Genomic DNA, 27,866 nt, shown 5'->3' with positions numbered 1-27,866 from the left:
TATTATTTAAAAGACTACATGAAATATTTCTACAGTACATTTAAAAATTCATTTGTCACATCGGAGAACCATTTGAAATGAACTAATACAGCTAAAAAGGTTGTTAAAAACATAATAAAGCTTAATGATAATATTATTGAGAAAAAAGTAATTTACTTTCTAGTAAGACTGATACAGGTTTTACTCTAAAATCCTGATATTGAAATAATTGGACACATTATGCATCAACTACCTAACAAGGATAAATATAGATGGCACACATACATTACTAAAATGTAAGTAATAAAAAAAGACTGAACAATGTAATTTATTCTTTTATTGTCAGTATTGAATTACTTCCCTGTATAGCATTAACAACAACAACAACAAAAAAAAACACAGAAAATCAATATAATAAAAGAGTTTTATGTATAAAAAGTGTTCAAAAGAAAAGTTAACATATGCGTTGCGCAAGAAGTTCTACATCAAATGTAGTACCTGCTTAGTCTATGTTTTCAGATACACTATTTGTGTGTACGTTATCAAATGCATAGATTTTATATTAGTACAGAATTCATTTCAAATAAATGCAATACAAACAACTGAAAAATGAACAACCAGTTGACACACGGACATTTCTTGTAGAGCCCTACAAATCAGAAATCTTCCGTATGTTGATATTGGTCTTAAATAATAACCAATCCCCTTGCCTTCATCGTGGCTCAAAACCGCCACAAACATTCACTGTCAGAAATAGCAGGTCCTCGATGGCAACCTCTTTCTCATTATCTCGTAATTTATTTTACTGATGAAGGAAGGAAGCAGAGATGTTTGAAAGAGCAGCCATATCTGAACAAATAAACAAGAACAACATTACAGAAAAAAAACTCTCAGTGTGAATCATTTTTCTCAATTCATTCTGGATAATCTGAGAGCTGAAATGAGAAATCTGTGAGCTGGCCTTTCCACACAGCACTCTATGCAGCATTTTTGCTCACTTTCTCTCTCTCGCTCACATTTTCCCACTCTCCTTCTACCTTATGTTTGGAGGTCCTGAACTGCTTTAGAGGTTGAAGAACACTATGTTCTTGTGTAGCGTACCAGCCGATCACACCGTGCCTTTGCATCAAATGTGCACATTTCCGCGGTTATGCAGAGTCGATTCAATCCAGCGGCCTCTTCTGTCCCCATTCACAAAACAAAAAACACCTATGAATCCTCCTATTCATAAATCAGCACCCTAATAACTTCCATTCCCTAAAAACAACCCCCAACGACGTTAATTTGCCCAATTTATCCATGCTGAGAAAACGGGTTTTCCATCTATAAGGAAAGAACAATTTCACAAGCCACAAAAGCAAACAAAAAAGATCCCCTGCAATTCATTCACTGCATTTACAAAATACAGTGGTACTTGATTCACCCCGTTTTTTTTTCCTTCTGAAATCATAGGACTACTATAATCTTGATTTTTATTTTTTTAAACGCCATAACACCATGTCATGCATCCATCTATTATCATTATATCATATTTGAGCACTCGATTTTTAACAAAATCCTCGACTGCAGTTTGCCTGTGTCCGGCATAATACTCGAAGTGGCGCATTCCTTGAATGAGAATCCATTAAATGCATTATTAGACTGTATTCCAAGAGAAACAAAACACTGGTCGCGAATTAGAAGTACAAACTGAGGATATGTAAAGAAAAATGTCGGAGAATTTCAATATAAGCCAAGAGGAGACTGGTTTTCCTTTACTAAAGTATGGAAAATTAGCTTCCTTTGCTCCTGTAAACAAACTTGTGAGACTAGCATGTCACAGAGGCGCATGCGCGACACATAGCTGCTTGGCTAAAAATAGTGTTTTGTGAGTTGGCACCGCATGGAGGACGAAACAAAATCTTGTCGGAGCCGTAAGGTGTTACGGTAACATAATAGTTCATCGTGGGCTGCTTTTAAATGAACATTCTTTGGGCATATTAGCCTACTCAATAGCATTAACACAGGTTTTACTACTTTCAAACTTTATTTGGAATGTCACCGTATCTGTCATTGCAACTTCTCGATCAGGCGAATGCACACACACACACACACACAAGTCTGCCTGATGAAAAAAATGTATTTAAAAAAATTTAGTTAATATTTGCATTATTTAAGATTTATTTTATCCACCCACAAATTAATTGCTCCAATTAATGATTTTAGGAATTAATTTTTGTTTTTTGTTTTTCCTGCTCAGGATTATATTGAACAATGTTTATGTCACATCAGACTCCTAGATTTTATGAGATTAAATGTTTATGTTGTCCTTCACAGTTTACTACTGTATAATGTTTAAATATCAGATGGCTCTGTCTGTATTTATTTTTGTGTTATATTAAGTATCCTGACATACATACATAATGTTATACATAAACCCCATTTTTTAAGGCATATTAAAATTTTCACTGTATAAGGAATTTTTGTGATTATATATATATATAACGTTATTATATACAGTGGGGCTCGAAAGTTTGAGCACCCCTTGCAGAATCTGTGAAAATATGAGTAATTTTCAAAAAATAAGAGAGATCATGCTAAATGCATGTTATTTTTTATTTAGTAGTGTCCTGAGTAAGATATTGTGCATAAAAGATATTAACATTTAGTCCACAAGACAAAAAAATAGCTGAAATTATTAAAATAACCCCACTCAAAAGTTTGGGAACCCTTGGTTCTTAGTACTGTGTTCTGTTACCTGATGATCCTCGGCTGTCTTTCTGTTTTGTGATGGTTGTGCATGAGTATGGTATGGTATGTTTGTTCTGAACAGTTAAACTGAGCAGCGTTCTTCAGAAAAATCTTTAAGGTCCTGCAGATTCTTCAGTTTTCCAGCATCTTTGCATATTTTAACCCTTTCCAGCAGTGACTTTATGATTTTGAGATGCATCTTTTCAGACTGAGGACATTTGGGGGACTCAAACACAACTATTTAAAAAGATTCAAACATTCACTGATGCTCCAGAAGGAAACAAGATGCATTAAGAGCTGGGGGGTGAAAACTTTTGCATTTGAAGATCAAGGTAAATTGTACTTAATTTGTGTACCGGGAAACATACAAGTATCTTCTGTTGCTTACAAAGGGCAGAACTAAATGGAAAAAATTATATTTCAACAAAATAAGTCAAATTTGGCCATCTTCATCGTGTTCAAAAGTTTTCACCCCCCAGCTCTTAATGCATCTTGTTTCCTTCTGGAGCATCAGTGAATGTTTGAATCTTTTTAAATAGTTGTGTTTGAGTCCCTCAAATGTCCTCAGTGTGATAAGATGTATCTCAAAATCATTAAGTCACTGCTTGAAAGGGTTCAAATATGTAAAGATGCTGGAAAACTGAAGAATCTGCAGGACCTTAAAGATTTTTCTGAAGAACGCTGCTCAATTTAACTGTTCAGAACAAACAAGGGACTCATGCACAACCATCAAAAAACAGAAAGACAGTCGAGGATCATCAGGTAACAGAACACAGTATTAAGAACCAAGGGTTCCCAAACTTTTGAGTGGGGTTATTTTAATAATTTCAGCATTTTTTTTGTCTTGTGGACTAAATGTTAATATCTTTTATGTACAATATCTTACTCAGGACAGTACTAAATAAAATATAACATGCATTTAGTATGATCTCTCTTATTTTTTGAAAATTACTCGCATTTTCACAGATTCTGCAAAGGTGCCCAAACTTTCGATCCCCACTGTATGTTATATAAAGCCAGGGCTCCAGACTAACATTTGAGAGCAGTGGCACCAGCGCCACTAAGTTCAACAGATGGTGGTGCTGGAGCAGATTTGGTAGTGCTGGGGGTGGTGTGTGGGAGTATTCAGAATAAAGATCATTTAATCATAAAATTACTGTGGTTTTTCATTAATGAGTGCATTTACTAATAATATTTCATGTTCATTTCTTCTTTATTTTTCTTTTGTTTCCTTTTTATACAGATTTGACAGCAAAGTAATAAACTTGAGTTAAGATGCATACAAAATGTACTTTTCTTAACAACAGTAACAGTAACATGATCTACTTTTCATATACAGAAAATGCATATATTCCACTCTTATTAAATGTACCATTATTTTTCTTACATATGGAACTTCTGTGATTATGTGTGATTTAGTAGCATATTGAAGAAAAGTTTGAGACTTTTCTTACTTCATGCACAGAAAAAGTGTAAAATTCTGACAAAATCTGAATCATCATTTCTTGATGATTTGATACTTTATAATAGCGAATTTATCATTTCAAAATATGTATAAAAAGTAGAAATGAATGACTAATAAGCCAATAAGTGCTCCTCTGCTGCTGTCTACTTGTTGCAATTGTGATTTTATGTATTTTTAAAATTTTACATAAGTGTTTGTTTACCACAAAGTAGGCTATTTTGTTCATTCCATTAAAAATAACATTAAAGCTTTAAAGTGCTGGAAATAGTTGTGTGAAATGCTTGAAAGTCATTGAAAAGTGCTTGAATTTCTCTTTCAAAAGGTTGTACAAACCCTGAAATGAATGATACAGTATATTGCATTAGACTATGTCTACCACAATACCATGGTTTCAGTTAATGTTACAGCTTCTGATTTTCTGATGTATGTCAGCATTGTTTATAACAGAGAATTCTGTGCAGAATTTGAATGATTCTCACTAGATCTCGCAGCACTGTTGCATCTGTGCAGTAACAGTGTCGCAAAATCAACACTGGCTGCAGAGTAAAGCTGTTCTGAGCTGTTCTGTTCTGAGCTGATAAACGTTCCTCTCTGTGCACATGAAATGTAGCGCGGTTTAGTCGCCCTTTGTTTCATTTGCCATTTGATATTTCTCAAATGCAGCAGAAATGGCAGAGCTTATGAGTCAGGCAACGCAGTGGTCGCGTCAGTGCCACCACTCACAAAAATTAGTCATATTGGCAGAAAAAATGGTGGCAAAATGTGACCATTTGGTCGCAGTCTGGAGCCCTGAAAGCTTGCCTTGAAGCATCAAAATCGGTATCGATAATGGCTGATGACAAGAAATCGATATTTTGTATCGGCTACAAAAATCCTAACCAGAGCATCCCTATTAGAAAGCCATTATATCGGTCTAGGAAAAAAAGCTACTTTAACATACAGTACAACTTTTAAAATGTGAACAGATTTTTAAAATACTAGGCTTCATACACTTACCAACTTTGTAAATAGTTTGTTTTTTTATTTTTTTAATGTGCAACTTCACTGAATATGGACTAGTCTAGATGTTGCAGTGTGCTTTAATGACACTTCTATATGATCAAATTAAATGCCTTTGACTTTGTACCTTTAAATACTTTGTTTTCAATTATTCTTTAAAAAAGGTTGTTTAAAATTAAAAATTTACTTTTAATAAAACATGATGTGAGCTTAAAGGTAACAGGGGTGTGCTTAAAGAGTGCAAAACATGCCCATTAAGCACAGCCAGACCTTTCGCATTTAATGATGTAGATCTTAATTGAAATGCTTTGTCATTTAAAATACTATTTAATATTATTGTGTGAGAGAATAATATTTTTATTTTAACATAACGTCTTGTATTGAACCCAATGTTTTGTGCACTACAAATGACTCAATGTAGATTTTGGTAAGCTTATTAGGTACTTTGACCCTAAGGGCCCTATCATACACCCGGCATGTGTATGATGTGACGCAAGTGTGTTTGCTAGTTTCTGTCCGGCGCCGTTCGCATTTTCCCGTCCAGCGCCACGTTGTTTAATTAGCAAACGCATTTGCGCAGGTCTAAAAAAGAGGTGTGTTCAGGCGCATTGCTATTTTAAAGAGCTGAAAATAGACTGCGCCATAGACCAACTCAAACCAAAATATTTTTTTTTTTTATTTATTTAAAGAGCGCGTTGGTAGAAAATGCGCCTCTGGGAGGGTCCACAGTGTGCGTTGACTTTGCTTATTACACACAGGGATGCGCATCACACAAACATGCCAAATTTTAAAAACAAATTACAGTGTAAAAGAATATTAGGCTACATGAATATAAAAATGTAATGATGGATAATCATTGCATGTATTAGAATTAGGCTATCTATTTGCAATTCAGCCTATTAGTACTTCTTATAATAATGAATGCAATTGGCTATTGAACAATCGTGCCAATACACACACATATTAACTGACTCATCGCGTGGAGCTTTGGTGGATGCCTGCTTGTCCCATAGATGATCTGCTCACGCGCTTTAACTTTACGCATGAGCAGATCAGTTTCTTCGCTTGAGAAGCGTTCAGCTTTTCGGGCAACAAATTCCACCATGTAAATAGTGGTCCACCCTGGCACAAGCGCATCTCGCTCTTAAAGGGAATGGGAGATGACACTCTGGTTGGTTTATTGAACGTTACGCCCATTAGTCTCATTAAGAGAATAGGGACAACCCATTCTAAAAATGCGCCCAGGCGCACGGACCGTTTTTCCGTCGTTAAATTAACAAAAGTGTTTTTGGACACGCCCTGAGTGCACCTGCACCGTACACTTTGCATTTAGATCGTTAAAATAGGGCCCTAAGTCTTTATTAATTGATAATCGGTCCCTGCAATGATAATTTGTATGAAAATAAATTGTTGGACTTTTAATATCACTAGCTGTCATTTCATCTGAAAACTGCAGTGAACTGTACGTAAAGGAACATTTTGCACAAATATAGGTAGAGTCAGATTTTTTCAAAGAGCCTAGGTTTAATATCTGGCTGCTATTCAGAGGCTTGGCATTGATAAATGTACTCCTGGAAACTTCTACCAGCCTGCAGCTGGCTCTGAGGACCCTCGAGTAGGAGTTCAGTACCATGAACCTTCGTGGCGGTCTCTACATGATGCCCTGCCTGGGGTTGGCTCAACCAGCACATCCCTTAAGCTTCCAGTCCCCACTGAGATCCTGCATCCTGCCTTTCTGTCAAGCACAATGGAGTGTTTTAAGGATTAGAGCCGTTCTAAGGACACACCGGGGGAAATGCCGTGAGTCAACTTGGATCATAAACCATCCAAAATCTCTGAGCCCCTGGGCAGCATCTGCCCAAAGATCAGCCTTCACCCTCCATAACAACACCAGTCCTCAGAAGATCCGATCGTCTGTATGATGCAAAAAGGTACAGAGCACCTCAAGGATGGATATGGATTTCTTTAACTGGAATGGACATTTTTTTATTGTACAGGTGGATTCAACTAGAGAAGCTAATTTATTGCATCTTTAAAAGATTGTTAGCACTGAACAATGTAAATGATGTGTTTAAGTCAAGCTTCTGCTGCTGAATCCAAGCTCCTCCAAAGATACAGAGTGCTCAAACTGACTCTTAACTAAAATTTAATTATAAATGACCAGGAACGGCCTCCTCCTGCCTCTATCCACAGATAATTGACTGCCCACCATGAGCATTAGCTATTCATTGGTTGCCTAGATTAATCGCAGAGTTTCATTAAAAAAAAAAAAACCTGAAAAACCTCATCAACTTGTTTTGGGGTTTAATAATAAAAAAAAGCAGTTGCCTTGTGTTGTGCCACTCTACCATTTGAATATGATTGAGATTTAAAGTGGAAATTGCCCTGGAGAAAGAGACCTGACTTCCTGACAGTGGGGGAAATAAGCAAGCCAGGAGATGCAATCCATCAGGGAGAGTGGCCTGCTCACTGAGCGCTACAGTGCAAAAAGACCATTATCCAGCAAAAACACACAGATTTAGATTCAATGATAACACAATGGTTGGATCAACAAAGCTGCATCCATTTTTTGTCTGGATCTATAAATTGACTCAAACAGTATACATATGCAAAAAATGCAATTCATTTGTTTGTATGCGTATGTATCTTTTTATGTATTGGTATGTTTATAATATGTGTGTATGTATATATATACAGGTGTTTGGATGTATGTTATACAGTATGAATGTGTGTCTAAGGGTATATACATACATCTACATTCCTTTGTATACAATATTCTCAAACAATGACTGTATAAACCCTGCTGTCTACACTTACAACTGCAGTATATAATGTATAGGCTATTGATATTTCCTGTTTGTTTAAAGAAAATAAATGTCAGGGTGCTATTACTGTGCTGATGTTATTATGAAGAAAAAAAAGCTTCAGTGAAAAAATTCCTTAAGGATTTTTGCATGTTTTCTATAATTAAATTTAATTATAAGCGTCTTAAAATGATTTGACCTTTTTATGAAAAAGGTCAAATTGTAACATCATGTGGTGTGACTTAGCAAAAACATTATATTCATGAATGAATGATTCATGATATTTGAAAAAAAAAGCAAAGGTCAAATTGTAACATCATGTGGTGTGACTTAGCAAAAACATAATATTTATGAATGAATAATTCATGATATTTGAAAAAAAAAAAAAAAGTTACCTTAAAAACGTATCTTAAAAATGTGGTTTACACTATAAATAAGAAATGTTATGTACAAAAAAAAAGTCATTATCTCATTGGCTGAGTCATCTTATCTACAGTATGACACAGCTAAAGTGTTTTTTGTCTCAGATAAAGGAATGAACGTCATGTCACGGTACGTGGTTTTCTTCAGAGGGCAGCCCAAACAAGCGTATTGTTTTATATTTTTGGCAAATCGAGAATGAAGGCTTTCAAAAAACCTAATGAAGCATCTGATGAGCATCCAAAACTGAAAAGCGGTTACAGTTCTACATGAGCACAAGTAAATGTAGTGCTCCTATCTGTTCAGTGCGGTGGGGAGTGAATGGATCGGGAGCCAGTGGAGTGGCACAGGATGAGTGGGAGGTGCTGATGAGAGGAGATGAAGGAGGAGGAGAGGTAGAGCTGAAACACAGCACGCTTACAGCATCCCTACTCACACCTCTCAGACACACACCGCTGTGAGGAGTGAGCTTCACTGACAAGAGCTGCATAATAACACTCGACACATACACATAACACATCTGTGTACTGTAAAAATGACTTCGGACCAACTTTTAAAAAAAATCTAATTTGTCAAAGCCAAATGTATTAGTTTCTCTCAAACTATATTTCTGGTTTGGTTTGAACATTACATACGTATTAAATAGTAATCAAAAATATTCCTTTTTGCAAAGACAAAAACATACAATGCCATTTTTTGCCAATTTTTTTAAAAACAAATATAAAGAAATATAAAGAAATATTATATAATATGCAAAAAAATAAATATTTTCTGAAAATCCAGCTAAAATATGAGTCATTTATCCATAATATTACTTTCTCCTGTGAAAAAGTCTGCTCTGAATCAGGAGAGAAATATGCACAGATTAATCATTGTTTACACGCAAAAACAGTTCTACACAAATAAGTTGGTGGCTGTAGATGTGAGAGGAACCTTTTCACTGTAAGATGCATTATTATGGATCATAATATTATGCCAGAAGCAGCATAAAATCATGGACTGGAGTCGATTATTATAAGGTTTTCATCAGCTGTTTGGACTCTCATTCTGACGGCACCCATTCACTGCAGATAAATCCATGGGTGAGCATTTGATCTAATGCTAAATTTCTCCAAATCTGTTCAAATGAAGAAACAAACTAATCTACAGTACATATTGGATTGCCTGAGAGTGAGTACATATTCAGAAAATTATTTTGACATAAGCCAAAATGTTATTACAAGTCAATACAGAATTTATACATTTCTTTATTGCTTTTTACAACTTAATTTTAACATAAAAAGACTAATCTAGCTATAATATGGATGAAAATATATAAAATATATGAAAATATAAAGACCCCTTCTAAAGAAATTGTGTTTTCTAATGTCTTCTTAAAATATATAACATATTCTCTGTTACACACACACACAAAAATTTTATCCAAAATAATGTTTGCCATCAGTAAAAGTAGCCAGTATTTGTTCTGCACACCAACACTCAGGTGTCAAGTGAAAAAATGATTTTAACCAAATTTCTGTTTGTAGTTTTAGACAAACTGAACAAAACAGGTTTCAACCAGAAACCCCAATTTTTTGATTAGGCCAATATGAAAATACACTTTAAATGACATGGTCGTTTTACTTTTTTCAGTGTAAACTGATCCACAAACAGTGATGCTCAGGAACTAACCTGCACTCTTAAAACAGAGCAAATCCTTTGTGAAGTTTCGTCTACATATCCACATTGACAACTTGGACTGGAAATAAGGACACACATCAAATTACACTCTCTCAATCAGTCACACACACGTGCTTTCACACCACATCTGGCCTGTCCTCACACGCACTGGGTGCCAGAAAAGAAGCCGGATACACACTGTGCACATCAACACAATCTTCATGGACACTGATACACTCTCCCAGCTGTCAGCTTCCTCCCGTGCCCGCCTCAACATACACACACACATACACTTGCAAGTGGACACTTGGCTTTACCCACTAACGTGTAATTTCAGGCACAGATGCGCAGGGTGGCCACACACACATATGCTCGCACACAGACACAGACCATAAAATCAGTGATAGGGAGCACATGCTCACATGGCATATGTTTAATGACACTCATGTGCACCCCAGCACACAAACACACTGCCTTTAGCCCCAATGCAGCACACGCAGCCTCTTGCAAATCGCTTTGGTAGGAAAGCGTCTGCCAAGAAAATAAATGTAAATGTAATCAGAAATGGTGGTGTTAGTGGCCTCATCTGCCCTCCGCTGTACAAGGGCCGTGACTCTTTGTTTGACATAGTCATTATTAAAGGTCAATGGGAATGTTGTTAACATGACAAAAAGCCTGTCGTAGACGTTCAATCTTTGACATGACTGCCTTCGAAATGCATGCACAGTTTGAATTGCTTTACAGGTGACACCGACTCCCGCCGTGTGGCTTCATATCATTTGTGCTGTCGTGGTAATGTCTGTTTGCTTGTGAATCATCATTAATGAAGACACAGGGAGACATGGGAACTGGTATGAATTAAAAATCATGACTTGATAAAAGAGGAAAATGGAATATTGAAGGGACAGTTCACCCTCGAATGGAAATTCTTTCATCAATTGGTCACCCTCATGTCAACTTTCATTCTTCTTTGAAACACAAATGGAGATATCTTTATTAAAGCCCGAGAGATTTCTGTTTCTCCATTGAAAGCCAATTTCAATTCTCAGATCAGAATATCAAAAGTAATGCATATGAATCTTCTAAAGAGATGTGATCAATTTATATGATGATGATCATTTAATTTACAGACATGGAGTACATCAAATATAAACAAGGAAGCTCAACCATATTTCTTGTCAAAAGAACAAACCTCATTTTTTCCTATAAAAGCCACCTTTGAGCTTCCATTTATCAGTTTTGATGTGCTCTATCCTTGTGAAAAAGAAGCGTGCTTAACTGTAATGTATGTACAGTTTTAGTGTACTTTAAATATTTGAAGTATTTTAGCACATTGTTCTAAATCTAACAGAATACTAATGAAAAATCAATAAATTTACAGAATGCTAATGAAAAAAATTAAATAAAATGATCATTTGAAATGTAATATTGTAAAACCTCATGTGTTTTCTCAAAACACTTAAACTTTAATTGTGACTGTTTCATGTACATTTTGCTTCTATCACCCTTTTTTTTGTGTAACTGCAGATTCAACTTCATGCCTTATCTCCCATTCTGCTCTTTTCTTCCTTGCATATCTGGCTTGAATTTCCTGACCAGACACTTATTTTAGTTTTCTAAAGTCAGCAGTGTGCCAGCAATATTTAACCAACTTAAAATAAAAAACAAACTTTTTAAACAGATGTATTCTTTGCATTTTAGTCCTTGTTGATTTCTGTAACAATTAATACAAGTATTGTCACATTAACATTTGTTTACATTTTGTGAGCAACCGTATAATTTAGAAATGAAATTCTGAATGTCAAAGCAGGTCTTACACTATCTTTCATGATGAGCAAGTCCTTCTTTGAGGTGTAAGGTTATATTGCATCAGCCAAAACTATTTTATCTTTAAAGTGTCCTTTAATTAAGGACCATTGTTATGCTCTGAAAGTGTAAACCCATTGAGCACAACACAATCAATCTTAAACAGCCCACTTTACCTGAATTCACCCTACTTCATTTTCAGAAGGCTTTGTATGTGATTATATGAATAAATTAAATCTGTTCATCATATAAAGTGATAGTGCCTATTCAGATCCTTAAATTGAACTGCTCGATTCATATTGATTTCTTTTACACATTCATTAACTTTTTGAAGTTTGAAAGTTTATGGTTGCATGGCCTTTCAACAAAGGAACAAGAATGCCCGTTTCATTCAAAAAGCCTTCATTTGGGAGTCAGTCTTATGGGTTTAGAACAATATGAGGGTGAGTAAATGATGACAAGACTTCTGATTTTTGGATGCGCTTTTCCTTTAAATGCTACATCTGAAAGTATATTTATGATGAATTCAGTTTGATTGGTCAGAATCCCATTGTCCTACGGTTGTCTGAAGATTGCGTATTGAGCCCTTTGGATGGGCTTATTAAGCATGTAAAGTACTATGCTGTTAGCATGTATATTAGACTCAAGGTAATCTCTCTAGGTACCTTTTTGTGCAGTTGCCCCTAATTACCACGTGCGGTAGGAAAAAAGAACAGATGAAAGAGAGAGAGGTGTCCGACAAAGCAAAGGAGAGAGTTCATAATTCCAGAACTTTTAATGAAAGTTGTTGGGAAAACTTCACTGAGGCAACTAAGCAAAAAAATGCTCTGTGTCAGAGTAGCACAGAGTTTAAATTAATGCATCATTTCATGAATACAGCCTAGCGTTGTCCTATTTCTTTGAAACAGATGACAGTTGTTGCCCAATGAGACTGTTTCTCTCGTGCTCAGCACACCATGCTGTGAGTTAACCAGCAAATTATGGCTGTAATAATGCAAGAACGCCCTCCTCTCTTCAATCACTGAGACAGCGTATCTATAGATAGTTAAAAACTAAACGCAGCATGCATTCCTTACACACATGTACAAAGGATAAACAGCATAGGTAAACATAACTGAAATGCCAGACCCTAAAGCACATACCATATTTCCTACCTGGTCTCATGGCATAAATGCATATTTCAGATATGAATAATTCATGAGATTGAATCTACATGGCAAACAGTTGTTACAATCAGATGGGGATGCACAGATACACACTTGGATGTAAAAGCACTGCTCATATATGCCTACAGCAACATTAGATTACTGACGCACCAACATGCACACCTGTGCATCACATGCTTGATTACACTTACAATCTCCCATCTCTCCTTCTCTCTCTCTCTCACACACACACACACACACACACACAGCTGCACTGAACTTTGAACAACAAGTACTTTGAACAAACAATCTACACAACATGGATATTAGTATGTCATAACTACATTTTTCACTTTTTTTTTTTTTTACTGTATTTTGAGGGTTCAAATATTTTTTGTTGGTCCAACTGGTTTAGATTTTTTCCATCACATATACATTTAATATTAACCTGTTAAATGTCACCCTGTCCCGTATACGGGACGCCTACGTTGACTATACTATATTACAATCAAATCTAATCTAATCTTGACAAACTATATATCGTTGGAAAGGTCTAAGACTCCCAAATATATATTTTACCAATATTTTTTGTTAAAAATTATGTAGTAAAAGTAATAGATGAATTTATGACAAGAGTGCACCCTCAGAAGTCTACATTACAAAAGGAGCTTTGACCTTTGTTTAAAAAAAAGACTTCCTCGTTGCCTTTTTCTCTATCACATTTTAGAAATCATCAGAAGTTATATATCACTTGAAAACATAAAATCTCAAAATTCATCCTTCAAAACCCATTTTAAAATCAGACATTGCATTGCCATGTAAATGGTACATCAAAATCATGTCACAAAATGTTTTCAGTCATGAATTATAAAAATGTAGGTTTGTATCATGCACATTCAAGTCTATCTTCAAAAACGTGAGTGACAGTTAACAGGTTAAGAAACATATTTTTATACAGGTCAGAAAACATAATTCTCATACTTTTTATTTGAAGGGATAGTCACCCCCCAAAAATGAATATTCTGTCATCATATACTCACCATCCCGTTGTTCCAAACCTGCTTGACTTTCTGTCTTCTGTTTAAGAAAGAATTTTTTTGTTGTTGTTGTTGTTCATAGAATAGTCGACATAAGGATGAGTAAATGATGATAGAATGTTTTGGTGAACTAAACTTTAAATGTCCACAAAGTAATTTTTAGTTTTTAATTTGTAATAATAGTTAGAAATTATACAACGTAGACAGCTTTAAACACAGAACTGATTGTATGTGGTTTTGCTTATATTAATCCTGTCCTAACTTTTAAGATCATCACAAGTCAACAGAAACATCAGTTATGTCAGCCAGCTCAATAATGTTATCTTGATGTCAATACATCACAACCAGACATAGAAACACAAGTAAACAAGCAATATTTTGTGCAAATGTATTTAACAAAATGTGCATATGTAATGTGTTACTAGTTTTATTCCAGCATTACTATGTAAGTGTTACAGTTAATGATAAAATGATTACTCTCTCTAAAAAAAATAATAAATCTCACAAACATAAAAAATGCAGACACAAAAACATCAAGATAACTTGCACAAAGTACCATATAGGCTCATAAATGACAATGGAGCATGATATCTCAGCAACCGTTGCTGGAGTGCCTTTGTACAAAGACACACAGGCACTTAGACTAGGGTGTAACAGCCAGGTTTCAAAAGTATAAATTCCATTCATTTTATCCATAAGGAAACTGAATTTTAACAATTACTTAACAAACGTTACAGACAGACCCACTGTGAGCTACGATGTTGATAATAAATGGTGTATGCGTCTGTTGAAACTGTCAGTGTGCATTAGGAAACACTACATTATCTATAATTTTGTAAACCTATGATCTCAAACTACTAAAAGTCTCCCTATGCTCTCAAACTACTAAAATATCTCTAAGCTTATTTTGAAATAAACCTAAATATGTAATATCTTTAAATCAATAGTTTTTAATTCATGTAATTCACAATGCTATTTATTCATTCACTTAAAGGCAATAGGTACACAGTCTTGTCAATCTTTGTATTTTTTTTTTTGCTTCAAATCAAAGTTTGTAATGCTGAGATTCATCTGGTTGGTTTAGTCCATGGCTTATTAGTCTGTAAAGAAGACTTTTTCTTAGAAAATCCCAATGAAAAAAAAAAAAGAACTTCTGGAACCAAGGCTGCTGAAAAAGTGCACTCTATTAGGCGCATTAAGAAAACAACTTCACCAGGATGTATTCCATTTCAGACACATCTGTGAAATTAAAAGTTACCAAAGAACCATTTCTGTTCTTGTTTTGATCTAAACAAAAGTAATTCAGCTATATCTGCTCTAGATCAGGGTAAAAGCACACGTCGTTCTTTTCCTCCTTTTTTTCCATTAACATACTGGACAGAAGTCTGTCAGTGTGATCAATCAGCACCCCAAAATGTCTCCTCAGTTTGGTCCACCATTATCCGTGTCATTTCACTGTCCCCGAATCTCATCTCGTTTCATCCAGCAGCTGCTGTACACATCGCTGCACCTCTCCACTTCACAGAAACTGCATCACAATACCTGTCTTAGCACTAGAGACCTCCCCAGTGGGGGAAAAAATGGCCTCACTGGCTTGATCTTCAGCCAGTGTTAGTTTACATCTGTCAGGAGCATTTTATGGACTTGTGTTTGATTGGATATCAGAGACGAATGAGTCAGAGAGGCTGCTAGCCTGCAGACCGTCAGCGAGCTCACGTTAAGCTGTCAGGTGAATTGTGTTTGGAAGCGAGGGAAGTCTTGCAGGGATTTCCGTGGTAACTGTACAGGACTGCAGTTGTAGTTAGATGGAAATATCCGTGGTTACGGTAACCGTGGAGATGGGTGAAAAAGAGGGCTCAGCTTCCTGTGGAAACTCATGGCTGATTAGAACAGGATGCCAGTGAGTGCTACACTTTCTGTGTTAACGTTTCCTCTTAATATGCTAACATTTCCGGCTTGTTGTTAAAAATCACTTACATTTCTGTTTTTAGAGCTTCTTCATCGCCACAATGGATCATAGAAACACTCTCTTTCTTTTTTTCCTCCTCCTCCTACTTTTTCCATTGCTCCTTCACTGCCACTTGACATCAGCTGCACAACTATAAGGTGGCGTGCACACAGAATGGACTTTTGCTTTTCTCTGCATGGTTTTTAATTATTTTCTACATAAACATGCTAGAAAAACACGCTTTGACCATTGCACCCAAGTTTTCTCTTCATCTGCAGCATCACATGCAAAAAAGACTGGAAACATTTCAGGATTTTTCTCTATATAGTGGACTTCAACAGGGACCAAGGGGTTGAAGATCCAAATTGTAATATCAATGCAGCTTCAAAGAAGCAGAAGTACCAACCCAGGGTTTATAAAGTGAACATGCAAAGATCAAGTCAAGTGCCCTTTACAAAAAATAAAGCTAAAACAATTTGAAAGTTGGAGGAGAAAATGAGCAGATTTTCACCCTACCTTCTGCTTAGTGTTGTCACGGTACCAAAATTTCAGTTTTCGGTACCAATACCAGTGAAAATCCACGGTTCTCGGTACCAGTTTCAGTACCAAAGCAAAATGCAAAAACACGCTTATTAAAAAAATGCCTTGCACTCTATTTGTGTCGTCATATATGCAAGTTCACTCTCTGCCAGCAGGAGGCACTTGTAAAAGATGAAATAAAAATGACATCCATAATTTTCTGAAGAAAGCCGGATTCCTTCAAAAATACAGTGATATAAAAACACCCGCACTGGGTTTCGACTTAGACACACGTGCTCATGTCTATTCAATGAAGTCAAAGCCTTTTGGAAAATCTATTTGTGGTGGTGAGTTTTGATATTGTAGTTTGGTGTGTTTCCTCCTTTTGATGTCGCATCTGCGCACCTTTCAGATAGTGCGTCAAGAACTGTGTTGACTGGGTACTCAGTACTCTTAAAAAAACCTGGTACCGTAACATTTTCATTTTTTTAGTACCGACTTGGTACCAAAGTACCGGGTCTTTTGACAACACTACTTCCGCCTATAAATTCTTAATGTGGAGGCTTATTTCAGCCACATTTAAAAAAAAAAAAATTAAAAAAACCTTTGATAAATCATAATTACAACATAAGAAGTTATAATAATGAAATAGTAAGAGTCTAAATTAATATCAAAATCAAAATAATGAGATAAAATGACTTGTTATAATAGTATTTTTTCCATTACAATTTTAACTGTCAATTTTGACTAATTTGGTCTCATACTTGTGACTTAGTATGTGCTAATTTTGACTTTTCATCTCATATTCATGACTTTGCAATAATTTTTTTCCTTATGTCAATTTAGACTTTTTGTGTCAAAGTTATGACTTTTTATCTAATGATTATGATGTAATTTTATGACTTTTTAATAATTTTCTATGAATTTCGAAATTTCAAAATTACAGCTTTTTATCTCATAATTATGGCAGAATGTCATTATTTATATTTTATATTTTAATTATGTATTTTTTATGTTGCAGAAATGGGATAAGAAGTTTAACTTTTAAAAAGTGTGTCTTTAGACTTTGTTTTTTTATATATTAAAACACTGCCCAGCATCCCATTTATAACACAAAAATGTGTTCTGTGCCCCTAAAATAGCAATAGCTCTGTGCGAGACTGGGTGGGCTGTAGTATATGGGTCAGAATGTCTGAGCGCCTGTGGGGTCCCATGTGCTTCCCTTTCTCCATCTGACCAAAGCACCCAAACTCCGTCTGAGGTCTAATGTAAATTAGCGTGGCCTTTATCAATAGCGAGCCAGTCTAACCGCTGGGGAGTCGAGGGAGAAGGGAGCAATGTAATCTCTTACAAACACCAGCCTATGATCTCGTTAAAGACTAATTGATGTTCTGTGTTAACGAGCTTTACCTTAATTAGTCACATTTAAGTGAACGGGGATACTGAGAGGAGAGTTGGATGCAGTTTGGGCAAGCTGGACTCATCAACACAGCTATGCAAACAAAAAATAAGAGAGAGGGAAGTAATCAGATGAAGAGACTGATATTAAAATGCTGGAGAGGGATCCAGCGGGAAAAAAAGAGATGTTAAAAAAGAAGCAACACTCTAGAGTCTGAAAGCCCAAGGGAGGGAACGATAGAGAGGATAGAGAGCAAAGGTAAAGGAGAAGATAAAGAATCAATGCGCCGAAACAGAAGAGGAGAAAGAGGAAAAGAGAAATGCAAACGTTGATTCAAGCTGCTCTCATCTCTCTGTCTGAGCCCTCCAACCATGTTCAGTCTCAGATATTCAATTCCTCTTTTCGCTTTCTTCCTCTCCTTCATTTCCTCCTCTCACTCCCTCATTCTGTTTGCACTGTATTTCTCTTTTCCTCATCCTTCACTGTATTTCTGTGGCTGTGAGACTTCTCCTCCACATCCAGCTTCATCTGTATCCTCACCTCTGCTGTATCCTCCTCTTCAGTGCATTATAGTCTCTCACCTTCTTTCATTCTATACTCTTTCATTCTTTCACTCTCCTTCCTTTTTTTTTCTTTATAAGTGCACTCCCCCTCCCTCTACAGTAAAGCCTGGAGAGCAGCTGTAAGACAGACCGCTGGAGTGAAGCTATATTGACACTGAAGGCAACACATTAACATTACTGTGCGCATTACAGTACTGCAGTGTGTGTGTGCAGTCCTTGGTGATTTGCGTGCCCAGTATCCACAACATGCCTTGTTCAATAAATGTGCTTTTTTGGAGGTCATAATCTTTCTTCATCTCTCTCTTTTCACCTGCGAGACCACATATGTATCTATCTCAGTAGATGTGAAAATTGTACAGGGTTGAATCTTACGAAAGGTCACGTTTCACAACATGCCGTTAGTGTACTAACACATATAATTGTACAAAAAATGTATGATATATGCCAGCACTGATCTTAGTCCTGTCTTGGTGGACATTAAGACCTCACATTCCCTCTGCAGGACTCCAGGCTCCATCATAACAGCTTTAATAAGTTTGGCGCAAGCAGGGAGTAAAACTTATTACGGAATATGAAGCAGAAGCCCCACATAAATGATTTTACTTCATCTAAACGCCAACGGTTTGATTCATATCGCAGGAGGAGAACAGTGGGCCTATGATGGGCTCCATATGAAATTAACATAATGAGCCCTGCTCATGAATCTCGCTGATTTCTTACCCAACTATTAAAGAAGCAAATGGCCAGACTTTGAGAAATGACAGCAATTGGTGTTTTGAGATATTTCAAGTCTCCATCTCATTTAAATGTTTATAAATACAAAAAACAAATACTGGAAAAGGAACAAGCTATGCTATTTAAATAAGCTCGCATGGCACTGAAACACCAAGAGCATCAAACACACATGCACTACGAGACACTGATAACTGTGCTCAGGAAAATTGATAAATCCGCAGTTTACATTCACAACTGGAGATGAGCAGCCTAACAGCGCGGCACAGCGACTCGATCATTAACCGCACCGAAGCAGCATTTTAAACACGTTTTAAAATTCAGCCGCTTCGCAGTTGTTGTTTTTATGAAAAATCACTAATTGTGGCCGCAGACTGCTCGTCTCAGTGCCGTTTCCAGGCGCGTGCGTGCGTCTTCGCATGTTGCTGTAACCTCTGCGCGTGTATATCTGTGCAGTGAGAGTGCAAGAAAAGTCGAAGTATGTGCCGTTTCGCTGAGGAACAAGTGGGCTTGTAAGCGCTGGCATATGTGTGCGCGTGCAGCAATGACAGAAGGGTCAAACCCCCGCGCGCGCCGGTCGTATCCATCTCTCTGTCTCGTGCCATCCATCTTTTCCACATATAGCGCATCAAAGTCCCCTCACCCGGAGCCGGCGGTGCACTGTCAGTGCCATGTCTCCTCTCTCCACGCAGTCAAGTCGGTGCAGAAACACAGCAGCATTCATTAAACTGTTACTTACTGTGTTTTTCACGCGCCTGTCCCCCCTCTCTCCTTTCGGCCCTCCATTCTCTTCACATCATTCCCCTCGAGGTATCCTTTTTGCGGCTTCTCCGGGGAAAATACACATAGAAATATATATATTCTACATGTATTCAATTTTCGCGAGCTCTCTATCCACCTATCTCCCGCTCCCTCCTCTCTCTCTCTCTCTCTCTCTCGCTCCTCTCTCTCTCCCCCTCTTTCTCCGCTCTTTTGTTAAAATTCAGTATATGCGCCTCGTCACCTAGCAACCGTCAACCGTCAACCTCCCTCTTTCGCGCGCGCGCGCCGGCCACCTCTCTGTCCCGCGCTCTCTCTCCATCACTTGCGACACGTGTTGAATGCTAAACTTAGCGATGTGGAATAATATTAATAACTGGTTGGCTCGAGGTCTCTTCCTCTCCTCTCTCTCTCTCAGCCCTCTTCCTCCCCACACACACACACGCTGCCGCGCACACACCTCCTCCTTTTGCTCGCGCATATCATCATGCAATATAAATATTTACTAGAGCCACTCAGTCCTCTGTTGCATGCCCCCCGCAGCCCCCTTCCGCGCCTCGTTCCCCTTCCATCATCCCGTGCTGCGAATCAATGGTGCCGTATCGCCACTTCTTCTTCTCCGAGAAAAACAGAGAGGTGCTCGTCCGTCAGGCCGTCCATCCGTGTCACTAGACACGCGTGTATCATACAGCAAAAACACAGGTGAAAATACTCACAGGCCGTGTGCGTGCGTGCGCGTGTCCTGCAGAGTGAGCTAGCGTTCCTCATGCCGGGAAAATGATCGGTGGATGGAGTAAGTAGCTTGAGCTACAGTAGGGCTATCAATGGAGCATCAACCTGTCTTATAATTGTTAATGCAAGTGCTTTTATTTTATTTATTTAAACAAAAATGTTCTTTCTGTGTTGAGCTCTTTTTTTTCATCTGTGGTCCTGTAGATGCTGTGACTCGTCAATCGATTAATAAACCAATAACTCAATATCCTGTGATTAATACTGACACTCTGTGTGTTTCATTTAGTGAGCTCAGATGATAAATGGTCAATGTTTTTTACAGAAGGTCACTCCTTACTGAATCCCAGCGTGACGCAGCGCTATTGATGAAATACCATTCAGCCGTTTAAAGCACGGTCGTTTCCAACCCTGTTCCTGGAGGGCCCCCAACGCTACACATTTTGGTTCTCTCCCTCATCTAACATATCCATTTAAAGTCATGGAGTACTCTACTAATGAGCTGACGAGTTTAATCAGGTGTGTTTGATTTGGGAGACATCCAAAGTGAATACTGTTGGGGGCCCTCCAGGAACAGGGTTGGAATCCTGTATTTTAAAGCATAAACTACTGATCTGTTTCCTCATCTCCTCCCAGCATCATGTCTGTGCAGGGAGTATCTACAAACCCGATTCCAAAAGTGAGTAAAAAAGGAATGGAATAATTTACAAATTTTATAAATTTTTGTTTTATTCACAACAGAATATAGATAACATATCAAATGTTGAAAGTGAGACATTTTGAAATGTCATGCCAAATAGTGGCTCATTTTGGATTTCATTAGAGTTACACATTCCAAAACATTTGGGACAGGTAGCAATAAGAGGCCGGAAAAGTCCAATTTGAAACTTATTAGGTCAATTGGCAACGTGATCGGGTATAAAAAGAGCCTCTCAGAGTGGTGGTGTGTCTCAGAAGTCAAGATGTGTAGAGAATTACCATTTCCCCCAATGCTGCAAAGGAAAAATAGTGAAGCAATATCAGAGAGGAGTTTCTCCGAGAAATATTGCAAAGAGTTTGAAGTTATCATCCTCTACAGCGCATAATATTATCAAAGATTCAGAGAATATGGAACAATCTCTGTTCGTAAGAGTCAAGGCCGGAAAACCACACTGGATGCCCGTGATCTTCGGGCCCTTAGATGGCACTGCATCACATACAGGAATGCTACTGTAATGGAAATCACAACATGGGCTCAGGAATACTTCCAGAAAACATTGTTGGCGAACACAATCCACCGTGACATTCGCCGTTGCTGGCTAAAACTCTATAGGTCAAAAAAGAAGCCATATCTAAACGATCCAGAAGCGCAGGCGTTTTCTCTGGGCCAAGGCTCATTTAAAATCGACTGTGGCAAAGTAGAAAACTGTTCTGTGGTCAGATGAATCAAAATTTGAAGTTCTTTTTGTAAACCTGGGACGCCATGTCATCCAGACTAAAGAGGACAAGGACAACCCAAGTTGTTATCAGCGCTCAGTTCTGAAGCCTGCATCTCTGATGGTATGGGGTTGCATGAGTGTGTGTGGCATGGGCATCTTACACATCTGGAAAGGCACCATCAATGTTGAAAGGTATATCCAAGTTCTAGAACATATGCTCCCATCCAGATGTCGTCTCTTTAGGGAATACCTTGCATTTTCCAACATGACAATGCCTGACCACATACTGCAATGATTACAACATCATGGCTGCGTAGAAGAAGGATCCAGATACTGAAATGGCCAGCCTGCAGTCCAGATCTTTCACCCATAGAAAACATTTGTCGCATCATAAAGACAAAGAAGACCTAAGACAGTTGAGCAACTAGAAGCCTGTATTAGACAAGAATGGGACAACATTCCTATTCCTAAACATGAGCAACTTTTCCTCAGTCCCCAGACGTTTGCAGGCTGTTATAAAAAGAACAGGGGATGCCACACGGTAAACATGGCCTTGTCCCAACTTTTTTGAGATGTGTTGATGCCATGAAATTTAAAATCAACTTATTTTTCCCTTAAAAATATATTTTTTCTCAGTTTAAACATTTGATATTTCATCTATGTTGTATTCTTAATCAAATATTGAAATTTGAAACTTCCACATCATTGCATTCTGTTTTTATTCACAATTTGTACAGTGTCCCAATTTTTTTTGGAATCGGGTTTGTATTGCAAATAACAGTCAAAACACTTTCATTCATATCCATTTCATACTTATTCGTTTTTATTATTAGGTCCTTAATAAAACAGAGGCCAGTGTAAAGTTATAGGATATGCACTGCGTAATACACTACAAAACCCTCTAAGGTTTGCAACAGTAAACATAGTTGCAACCTGACCCTATCTAAATAATTGCAGAAGCACACATATGACAGTGGGGGGTCAAGAGATTTTTTCCTGGGGTGGCAAAGGGGTGGCATGAGGTTTCAGGAGGGGGACCATGGATATTAATCATAATTTAAAATGCTGTGGATTTCATTGAATGTTTTGTTCTCTACACTACATTACACGGAGTGGGAGTTAAATATCATATATATAAAATATAAATATCTGATATCAGAAATGTAAAGTAGCTGGGTTTTTGTATGGTGTGGGTATTAATTTGAGACCCTTCCTCTGTGTAATCACTATCAACAGTCTGCTTCAAATGTCAAGACTAGTAGCCTACTCTGAGTAGGGTTTAAAAGTAGTGGGCTACTTTTACTTGTTGTGATTGTGTAGAATTTCAGTCATGTAGGGCTAACTGAAAAATACGTGGTCAACCAAAGAGAAAACGTTCATTTTGTTGATAACAGGTGTCCATGTGAGTCAAACGTGCAGTGCTTGTGCATCACCAGTTTATGACACCGCTTAGATATGTCTGTTTAATTTGGCACGTCGACCATTTCTCAAAATTGAAGTCACGCCCCCAGGCGTCCCTTATTTTTCTGTATTGAAGGTGGCAACCCTAAATGTGGTTGTTGCAGGGTTAACTGTCTGTTTATGGACTTTTTCGACTTGGTGTTAAACTTACCTCTAAACTCACTGATAACTGCTTATCAACCTCTCTTCTCCGAGACACTGCGTACTGCAGACAGATGCACTGTGCAGCGTGCCCAGGCTGCCCGGTTGCACTGACTGGTGAAATTTCGCGGGGATCGCTTCCGTGCTGGTGATGGGTGAAGAAACCATTGTGACTGCAGGGGGTGGGGGTTGGGGCGGGGTGTTCAAAATCGGCGATTTTTGTTTGAGAGGAGTTTGGTGCGGGTCTCCTTGGCCTTCCGCATGTATTTGCATGGAACAAATAATAAATTAATGAGACCCAATACTTAATAAAGTTAAATGTGGCGAAAGTATTTTTTGAAATATCAACCATTACCAAATTAACTCTAATGCAAAGCTTTTCAAAATTCTGAATAAAAATGTAGACTTATAAACAAAAGAATTGTCATATTATGCAGTACAATATTACTTTATGAACAGCAGCCAAGTATTCACTTAAAGGTATAGTAACCAAAAACGGAAATACTGTCATAATTAAAAAAAAATGAACATGGGTTTGCATCAGTATGAAGGTGTCAAACCCTAGATGCCAAGATGCCAACATTGTTTTGGACCCCACTGAATATAGTTGGGAAAAAAACAACATCAAAAGGATAGAAATCGGGTGAACTATCCATTAATGCCATTTATATGGCCTGGTGCAACCTACTCAATCACCACAGTGATTTTTGCGAGAGAGCAAGGGGACCAGTGTTCTAGTTGTCAGGTTGCACATACCCACATATCATTCATCAGTCTGATTCCCATTGGGCAGTGACAGATGTCAATTGAATGGTTTGCCACATAAACTGTCAAAGCGAATGAGTGTGATTTTGAAGTGAGGGCATGTTAACAATTTTCATTCAGTGGAATTTATGTTCACACCCTTTGCACCCTCTCTCTCGCTCGCTCTCTATGTATATGTGTCCTGTTGTTTGAGTTATAGCTCAGAGCACAACAGATGAGTAAACATTGATAGTCACAAGTAAATCCCATCAAATCAGATTGGGGAATGCAAAGGCTACGCTTCCTCCTGCCCTCGCTCTTGACTCCTTTTTTTCACTCTCTGTTGGCGTTTCTTTCATTCTCTCTTCGTCTACTCACCAAGATTTATTAGAGTTCATAAAGAAAAATCCCATTTAATCAAGTAAATAGTAGATGGAGGATTGAGCAGCATTCCCAGAGGCATGCGCAGGGCCTTATAGGAATCATATTAAAGGTTCATAAAGGCCTTGGGATAATACGGACTACGACATGGCATCTGGCATTAGTGTTGGATAAAACAAGAAGACGCGAGGGAGAAGAGCAGAAGAAGCTAACAGGAGAACTTAAGAGAGAGACTGCCTGAGGGAAGATGGAGAGAGTGAGAGCCCTATTCGGCAGTGCCACACAGACTTTCTTTTTGCACTGGGAGACCTCGACGACGATTGAATTTTTTCTCGGTCCGAGCTATAATAGAAAATAACCAAGTACTTTTGCGCAATAGCTGTCAGCGACCTTCTGAGAAGAATAGGGCTAATCCTTTACGGTGCCCTCGCAGAACGACTCTGTTTAAATCCGCTACATTTGATTTCTTGAATAAATTTTCTTCCTCTTAAAGATTTTTTTTCCTTACAGTGAGACTGAACCCTGTCCCTGACTGGGCTCGTGTTAAACGAAGACACGCAATTAGGCTTTCAGCAAAGAAAAAAAGCTACAGTACGTCACATTCGTTTTCACAGATGATAAAATGATGGGCATTGTAATCCCGAGCTAATTAACGTAACAAGCGCAAAAGCACATCACCGTTTTCAAGTATCCGCATTTGTGAATATCTAAAGACTTTGTATGAATAATTCTTTTTTAAGGCTCCTCGCTTGTGTTTGTACGGCATAGTTGGAGGGTTCAGACAGAGCTGATGGAAGCCATGAGAGCCTTCAGTCCCTGAGGTCATTTCTCTGATCGCTTATAATTCCATTTAAACAGTATTACTCTCACCGAACAGCTTCATCCACTGCTAATGATGGCATGATGCCGCATGTTTCAAGACCCCTCTTTCTCCTTCTCGAGAGGTATTCAACAGGGTCAGATAGAGATTCGATGAGAAGATTGAAAAGCCCTTCATCATTAAGAACACCGGGGGTTTGGGCTTTATCCCAGTGTGTGCTAAGTTCTCAGATATATCATTAAAAGGCCCAACCAATCAGTGCTCTCAGCTGGCAAAGAATCCAGCCCTCCAGCCATTACGAAATGTACAATGTTCTGTCTTCTCTACTTTATCATTTTTAAGAAATATTCAGGTTTCGGTACTTATTAAGATCAATCCACAACATTTGTGGCATAATGCTGTCATAAAAATGAATTTCCACTTTTTCTTGAAAACAAAAAAAAAATCTGGCTTACAAAAAAAAAGTTTACAATGGAAGTGAATGGTGCCAATACATAAACATTAAAATACCAAATTTAAAAAATACAGCAACCTCAACCTAACCTTGATTTTTGCTTATTTTTTAGGAAAACAAGGAAGGAGTTGATTGGGCTTAACTTGAATTTATCCCATAATAATCTTTTAAGACTTGACAATTGACAAACTATATCAGTAAGTCTGCATGAAATGCAACTCACCTGTTTTCCTAATGCATTGTTGTTATAAATCTTTAAGTGAATGATTTTTCCATGCATATATTTCATTTAAATTTCAATAAAGTGTCATTTTACTATTATAATAGCAAAAAAAAAGTGTAATTACATGCAAATAACACTAAATCAAACCCTAATCCTAACCCTAACCATATAGTAAGTAGATGTAGAGGAATTCATTCATTTTACTATGTACTCAAATGTAGAATTACACTGTAACAAGGACACGTTATTTTACCTCATACTGTTTTAACAAAATGTTATAGATTGATGTTCCAATGAAAATTTTTCAATGACTTTTCTGGTGCCATATGTTGGACCTTTCCAAACAAACCCTGCCCCTGCACACTCACGCTCATCTGCCTTTTTTGAGCACAACACCCACATCCCAAATTCAATCAACAACCGATGCAAAGAACAAGTTCCCGCCCTGCCTTTTTTTAATTTGTGGCAAGCCTTTCATCAAAATAAAGAAGAAAAGATTAGTACATACTAAAAAAACATGTCTGGCCAGTCTAGATGCCACCATTCTAAACTATGAGTGGCCTTATGTGAGGTACAAAAAAACTTGGAAAAGGGAGCATTGTCAAGAAATGACAGTTCTGGACATTCATTTGCATTCACACAAATGTGTAAGTACAACTAAGAAAGAATTTACAATCGTCAAACAGGTTTGTGTTATGCAATCCAGTGCTAGAATGCAGACACACATGGTCCTCCTCATACATTTACTACAATTTTGGTATTTTACAGTAAAACAAAACAAAAAACAGAAAGTGAAAATAAGACTAATATGTTCCGACTGACTGTGTCTTGCTGAACTTGGTATCTACTATTAATCAATCTTTTGCCTTACAAAATCCCAGGATCAAGAGCAGCAGATGTAGAGAAGTTGAAGTGCCATCTCAGGTGTAAAAAATACATTATAAATAAAAAATCTAAAATGTGTGCACACTCTACTGATACAGTTGTTCAACCAGTTCTCACAGATTCATTCAGAACACAGCAGGCTAGTTTGTGTTCCGTTCTCCCTCGTTCCCCCTGAGTTTTCTTTCTCATGGTTTCCATTCTAACCTAATACCAGCTACTGCGCACAGGCAACTGGTATATCTCTACTGAAAATAAAACATATCGACTCTGCCGCTGGCTGCAAGATGACAGGGTTTAGTTTAGCCAGATCCGGTTAAGCTAATAAAACAATTGAACAGAACAGAAACCAAAAACATTACCATTCACTCAGAAGCCGAGCCGGTTCCTTTTGTTAGAGGATTGAAGGTGTAAAACTATTGTGCTTTGAGAAGACAACATAGTTATGCTAAGGAAAGAAAACAGGGCAGTTCACAGTGAAACCAAAATCACCAGAGCAGAAAACGATTATGCTTTGCTGGGGGCGTTTAAAGTGCAAATGGGGCTGGATGTGCTGAGTTAGAGTCTGGTGGGGAGATGAGGAATTTCTCCTCCTGTACTGCTTAATTACCTCTCTCCTGTACTTGAGGTAATCTTTAATCAGATGAGC

General features: G+C 37.6%; 1 protein-coding gene across 1 annotated transcript in view; it reads right to left on the bottom strand.

Moving 5' to 3' along the window:
- The window catches only part of grin2db (glutamate receptor, ionotropic, N-methyl D-aspartate 2D, b), a 71,261-nt gene extending 50,869 nt beyond the window's left edge, over window positions 1–20,392 (bottom strand). Inside the window, exon 1 of the mRNA XM_026284471.1 lies at window positions 19,945–20,392. The gene's annotated coding sequence lies outside the window, so the exon portion shown is untranslated. The remainder of the gene's footprint in view (window positions 1–19,944) is intronic.
- Between the last annotated feature and the right edge of the window lie 7,474 nt (window positions 20,393–27,866).

Source organism: Carassius auratus, chromosome 16 (assembly GCF_003368295.1).
Source record: "Carassius auratus strain Wakin chromosome 16, ASM336829v1, whole genome shotgun sequence".
NCBI classification, from domain to species: Eukaryota; Metazoa; Chordata; class Actinopteri; order Cypriniformes; family Cyprinidae; genus Carassius; species Carassius auratus.
The sequence above is the reverse complement of the archived record's forward strand: the minus strand, read 5'-3'. Positions and strand labels throughout refer to the sequence as shown.